The 6,000-nt window shown below is 37.6% G+C and overlaps 1 protein-coding gene across 1 annotated transcript in view; it reads right to left on the bottom strand.

Annotated features, from left to right (window-relative positions):
• Positions 1 to 902: 902 nt before the first annotated feature.
• The window catches only part of LOC133409511 (homeobox protein Meis1), a 98,250-nt gene continuing 93,152 nt past the window's right edge, over positions 903 to 6,000 (bottom strand). Inside the window, exon 13 of the mRNA XM_061689613.1 lies at positions 903 to 2,600. The gene's annotated coding sequence lies outside the window, so the exon portion shown is untranslated. The remainder of the gene's footprint in view (positions 2,601 to 6,000) is intronic.

The raw sequence follows: 6,000 nt of genomic DNA, 5'->3' as shown, positions 1-6,000 counted from the left end.
AGCGTCGTCATGATGTTAAGTTATTCATAACTGATGGCGAGTTTTTTTTTTTTTTTTTTTAAATTGTCTCTGCTGAGGTGAAGCAGGTGTACCTAATGAAGTGACCGCGATTGCATTCACGGGCACGTAAAATAAAAGCGTGTTCAATGAAAAACTAAAACTATATTGTATATCGTGACAGTTAAAAACAAATTCAATCAATCCCACTTTGGAAATGTAGGTCAGGAATGAGTGACGTAGGCAGGCCTTTATTTTGCATCTTTTGTTTCGTTGTTTCTTTCAAGACACATTCTTGTGTTTCATATCACGCGTTTCGATATTATTGGAAGGACATTTTGGATCAATATGCGTGTCCAAGAGAAATCCGTATCATAAAATAAGGCACGAGGCCAATAAAAACGCTTCATTTTCCGTTCATTTTAGACAATTAATACTGAGCATATCAAAAAAGTTTTATTAAAATACGATGCTCTAAAGGTAATTGCTATATTACCTTCCATTTAATAATATAAAAATGTACAGTAAATGTTACCTTTCAAGGGGATTAAAATGACTTTTTATGCATATTAGTTTGTTTATTTGATCATTTGACCGCTTATTTGCTCTAAATTGTACTTGAATTAAAGAAAAGCATCGCTGATATAGGACATGTCAAATAATATCAATTTTCATACTACTGGCGTGTTGTATTTGGCTGATGGAGTGTGAATTTCTGCTCGGCGCTCGGACAGTTCCGCGGCCTCCCGATAGGGGGCGCTCCAACACGGCCTTTTCCCTTCAGCGTCTCCTCTGCTCCAGTCGGGCCGCCCCGCGAAGCCTCCAGGTGGGCTCGCAACGTTGCCGTAAGCCGCCGATGTGCTCCTCGGACTTCGAAAAAAAATATATAGCGGTTCAAAAGCAGCAAAAACACTTTTAATGCAGCAGGATATCAAAGTATTCGAAAGTGGCTATGAAGTTCGGCACGGGGTGAAAAACGACCAGCGTGTGGCCGTGCAGGTTCCTTTAAGAGCATGTAAACACACCTGTTTATTTGTGTGGGTTTTAAAGAATATATTTAGGATACGGCTCCAAGAGGGATCGCTGTGACAGCACAGAGAAGATATTTACAACACAAATGTACAAAATTCAAAGTAAAAAAACAAACAAACAAAAAAAGCGTGTTCAAAGGAGTCAATGGTTTTTTTTGTTTTTTTTTTAGCATGAACTCATGAACTTGAGAACACACGCACACGCACACGCACACACAACTTTTCTGTTAATTTCGTTTCTTTTAGGAGAAAAAAATGTAAAGGGAAAAGGAAAAAATAAGTCCCTTTTGTTTGAGTGACTCCCCCCCCCCCCCGGAAATAAATTGTATTTTCCAAGGTCACACTTTAAAGAAAAAAAGTTGGAATTTTTGTCTATCAAGGTCTTTTTTTGTCCGTGGAAATAAGTATTTTTTTATTTAGAATAAAGTTGTACATTTTTCTTTAACAATTTTGGAGATTTGTATTTTTTTTGGAGGAAAAAAAGTCCCCCCCCCCCCCCAGGAAAAATCGATGGTATTACAAAAACTTGCTAGGAAAAAGAGTTTTTGCTATTAAGAATAAAGTTAATTATTTTTCAAGAAAAAAGTCCCTTTTTTCAAGAATGTAGTGATACTTTTTAATGAAAATATTTATTTCCAAATGTTTCATTTATATTTTTCTTGACTAAAAGCAGTAAAAAAAAAATTCAAGGAAAAAGTCATGGTAAAGTTATATTTTTCAAGGAACAAAAAGCCCTATTTTTTTGTGAATTATTTTTGAAGAATAGTTGCATTTTTGAGGAAAAAAACTTTTTGAGATCAGATTATTTTTCCAGATAAAAAAAGGCAGCATTTTGTCATTTTTTTTTTTGAGTTCAATTTTCTCTCATCAGATGACCGCTTTTTCTACGGATGTGTATATATTATATTTAGCTATCCATGTGTATATGTAGTGTGTATAGAGAGGAAGGGGGAAAAAAAGAGGAGAGCTTTTTTAAAAAAATCTATTAGAAACAACATAATATGCAGAACAATACAATAGCATTTACAATAGTTGACTTTGCAGTTCTTGTGAGAGTCCAGCATCATTTACAGTTTACGTATTTCCTCTCTCTGCTTGCTTCCCAAACAACGGGCTCCATATACTTTTTTTGGAAACTTTTCACGTCCTTTCCCTTGGCCGTATTTTTCTGGATTTTTCTCGCTTTTTTTTTTGTTGTTTGTTTTTTTTTCTTCCTGTTTTTAACTGGGCACCTTCTGTTTTGGTTTCTTAAGTGTCGTGTCAGGTTTACAGACATTGGCTTGTCCTCGCTCTCGTCGTCGTCGTCGTCGTCATCGCGCCGGTGGCGGTGGCGGTCGTCCCCGAAACAGTTTTTACGGGAGCGCCGCAGGAAGTCTCAAAAGAGTCCCGGGAACCGGGACCGAAAAGCGGCGGCGAACGAACTGGTGAAAGTGGCGGCCGGTCTGTCTGGATTTGGGGGCTTTTCGTCCGGGTCATAATAAACAAGTGGAAGGGGTCTCGGAAGTGCGCAGGTCGCCGTTGGAATCCCGTCCCCTGAAATCCGTACGTACGCCTCTGCTGCGCCCTGCGCTCCTGAAAACACACGCGCGCACCAAAGACGGTTAGGAATGCTCATCGGTGCTAATGCTAATGCAAAGCAGATCGTAGAGGACGTCGAAGCGTGCGAAAGGACGTTCGGATGGCGAAACGGCGTTCGAAATGAGCCCGCTGAGAACTAGAGTGGGCTAACTCCGCCTTTGTCATTTGGCAACACGGTCATCGAAAGCGTTTATTGCTGCCGGGGCAATAGCGGTCTCAGTCCAAACGTCCGTCAAAGCCATCAATATGACACAAAAGATGACAAAGAGCACAACTGGCTACTGGCGCCCAAGCGAAACCAAAAGCGCCGAGTGCAATAATGGGCTGCCCCCTATATGTCAGAACTGGAACTAAACTTTGATTTGGACCTGGATTCATCCGTAAAATTGTTGCTCGTCATTTCATTCATTTCCTTTTTCATTCTGCATTTTCATTTCTGCACTTGATACTTCGACATGACAAAAACGGAGTGAGACCACGCTAGTTTGGAGAAATCAAGAAATATGAATTACAGCATGAGAAAATAAGGGAGCAATGTTTCAAGCGAAAAGTCCAAAGATTATGGCAATACACTTTTCTTTAGTTTTTTTTTTTTTTTTGGGGGGGGGGGGGTAGGTATTGTTTCGTTTTTTTTTTTTTTTTTTTAAAGACAGTTTTTCTCGAGAAATACGTAGTAATCTTGTGAGAATGACGCTAGATTATTTGTTGAAAAAAGTTTCCGTTTTTGGGGGGAGAGTCTAATCTCGTAAAAATATTTTTTTCTTATTTGTTTTGGGCATATTTTCAAGATTTCTATCCCGCCAGGAATTTTTCCATTATCTTCCGCTTATCAGGTCTGGTTGCGGGGGCAGCAGCTTTTTTTTAATTTATTTAATTTTAGAGCTTTTTAAAAAATATATATTTCCATTTAATTATTGGCAAGGAAAACGTAGTCGACAAAGGCAGAATAACCCAGAAGCCAGAGAAAGGCAGAATCCCACGTGAAGTGACACACACGCTCATGACAGCGGGACGTTTAAGAGCTATTTCTTTCCGACGCTAATTCCCCGCCATCGTTAATGCTACTTTAGCAGCAGGAGCTAGCTTAGCGGCCAAACACGCACGATCGACTTGATGTGATACGCGAGGGCCACTGCGCAATTTCAAACATGGCCTGCGTGGACACGCTGGACGACTTTTCATACAAAATAAAATCTTCTTCCTTCATAAATCTGGAGACCAGGTGACCTCCTGCTGGAGTTGCGAAAAAAAGTTGTAGCTTTCAAGAGCAAGTAAAGAAAAAAAAATTATTCAGAATTAAGGTGACATTTTACAAGACTAAAGTAGTACTTTTTGACATGTGAGAATTTTTTTGTTTAAAGCAAAGCAAATTTATTTATATAGCGCATTTCATACACAAGGTAACTTGGGTAACTTTAGAAGAAAAGTTTTTTTTTTTTGCTGTTTTCTTTTTTTTTTTTTAAAAGAAAAAAAATGATTTTTTTCAAGAGTCAAATTGGATTTTTAGAGGAAAAAAAGTCAAAGTCAGTCCTATGAAAATTAAATCAGTTTGTTTGAGGGGGTAAAATTGGTGTATCCTATGTTTCGAGAATATAGCTTCAATTGAAAACAATCATATTCGAAAAAAAAAGTATTATATTTACAAAAATAAAGTGATATCTTTTTATAAAAAAAACAACAACAATGATGATGTATTTGAATTGCTGTAAGTATTACTTTTTGGAGAAAAAAGTAATACTTTTAATAGATAAAAAAATACTAAAATTTTGCTCATTTTATTTAAAAAAAAAATCACATTCTTACATATTTTTCATGAAAAAAAGTTGTATTATATTTTGAAGAAAGTTGTAATTTTATTGTTTAAGAAAGATGTATTTTTTAAAAAGAAATTTCGGAAAAAATATCATTTCTCTCTGAAGAAAAGTTCTACATTTGTGTGGAAAAAAAAGCTGTATTTTTGGTTAAAAATGCATTTTTTAGTGGGGGGAAAAAAAAAAAATCAAGGTGTTTTTTGTGTTGTATTTTTTCGTGACAAAAAGTATTTTTCCCCGATAATGGTTTTAACGTTAAAGGGTGATGTTGAAGCTTTGGCTAGTGGTCAAAATATGCCAACATTTATTATATTTGTGGCATTTTTAATACCTTTTAAAGTCGTATTTAAGGATGATAGGACATATTTAAGGATAATTAAGGCCTTCCCTTGGGAAAATCACATTTGAGACTGTTTTCCTGTTCTAAAAATTCTCCTCCAGCGCCAAAGCAAGAGCATGTAAATGTGGTAATAAAAAAAAAAAAAAAAAAAAATCCATATTTTGCACACGGGCGGGCTGCTGCGGTTAACAAGAACTACAAGAGTCGATGCGTGTTGCGTCAATGGATGTCGAGTCCCAATAAAGAGCTTGAAGTAGCACAAATTGCTAATAAGGTTTCCCACTAATAAGCAAATCGATACGCGGAGCTTTAAGGCTTCCCGCGTGGGATTCCGCAGGGGCCGGATCGACGGCGACGAGAATTCACGCGTACACTACGGAGGGGCCGCCGCCTTCGTTAACGGTAAAAGTCCATCCGGCAAAAAGGACCGTTAAACGGCGGGGAGGCGGGGTTCGCGTCCCGACCCCCTCGGCCGACGCGCCGGGGTTAACAACTTTGCGCTTAACGATCGGAGCCGCGAATTGCGGGACAAAAGCGGCTCCGGCTGAGACGGCGATTCGGGGGTTTGGCGGACGTTCACGTTTGGCGAAGAGGAACTGTGTCGGAATTTAAAAAGAATCTTATCAGCAGTGGAAATTCAAAAATAATTCCTTTTTGATGGAAATAATATTTGCAATACAATAATTTTAAACTGTTGGAATTTAAAATGAAAGAAAATGTTTAAACACGTACAAATATTAAACTCCACTGTTACAAAAAGCATTTTGAAAGACAGTCAACATAAAACACATTTAAAAACATTTAAAATAATTTTAAAAAAAGTATTTAACATGTTTTAGAAATACATTTAAAACAATTTAACATGTATTGTAAATACATTCAATAAAATGGTCAAAAATATGTAAAACACTCGATAGTTTATGGATAAGGAAAAAATTAATAAAATACCTGAATAATCGAAGCAGTGGTTAAAAAATGAAAAAATATATATACTGTAAAAAAATGTTTTAAAGTTCAACTTTTCCAAACACTGTTGGAGAAAAAAATAAGGGCTTTATTGACTATAAAGGGCTTTATTTGGACTTTTTGGAGGGTTGGGGGCTCGGAAAAGTTTGCCGTAATCCACCTTTGGCAAATTTTGCACAATAAGCGAGCCAAATTTGTGTCCGTCGTCGACGGCAAACGGGGTCAAAGGTGACACGGGAGTCACCTCGGCGGCGTTCGAAGAGCGTGGGGGGGGGGG

Source organism: Phycodurus eques, chromosome 11 (genome assembly GCF_024500275.1).
Source record: "Phycodurus eques isolate BA_2022a chromosome 11, UOR_Pequ_1.1, whole genome shotgun sequence".
Taxonomy (NCBI): Eukaryota; Metazoa; Chordata; class Actinopteri; order Syngnathiformes; family Syngnathidae; genus Phycodurus; species Phycodurus eques.
The sequence above is the reverse complement of the archived record's forward strand: the minus strand, read 5'-3'. Positions and strand labels throughout refer to the sequence as shown.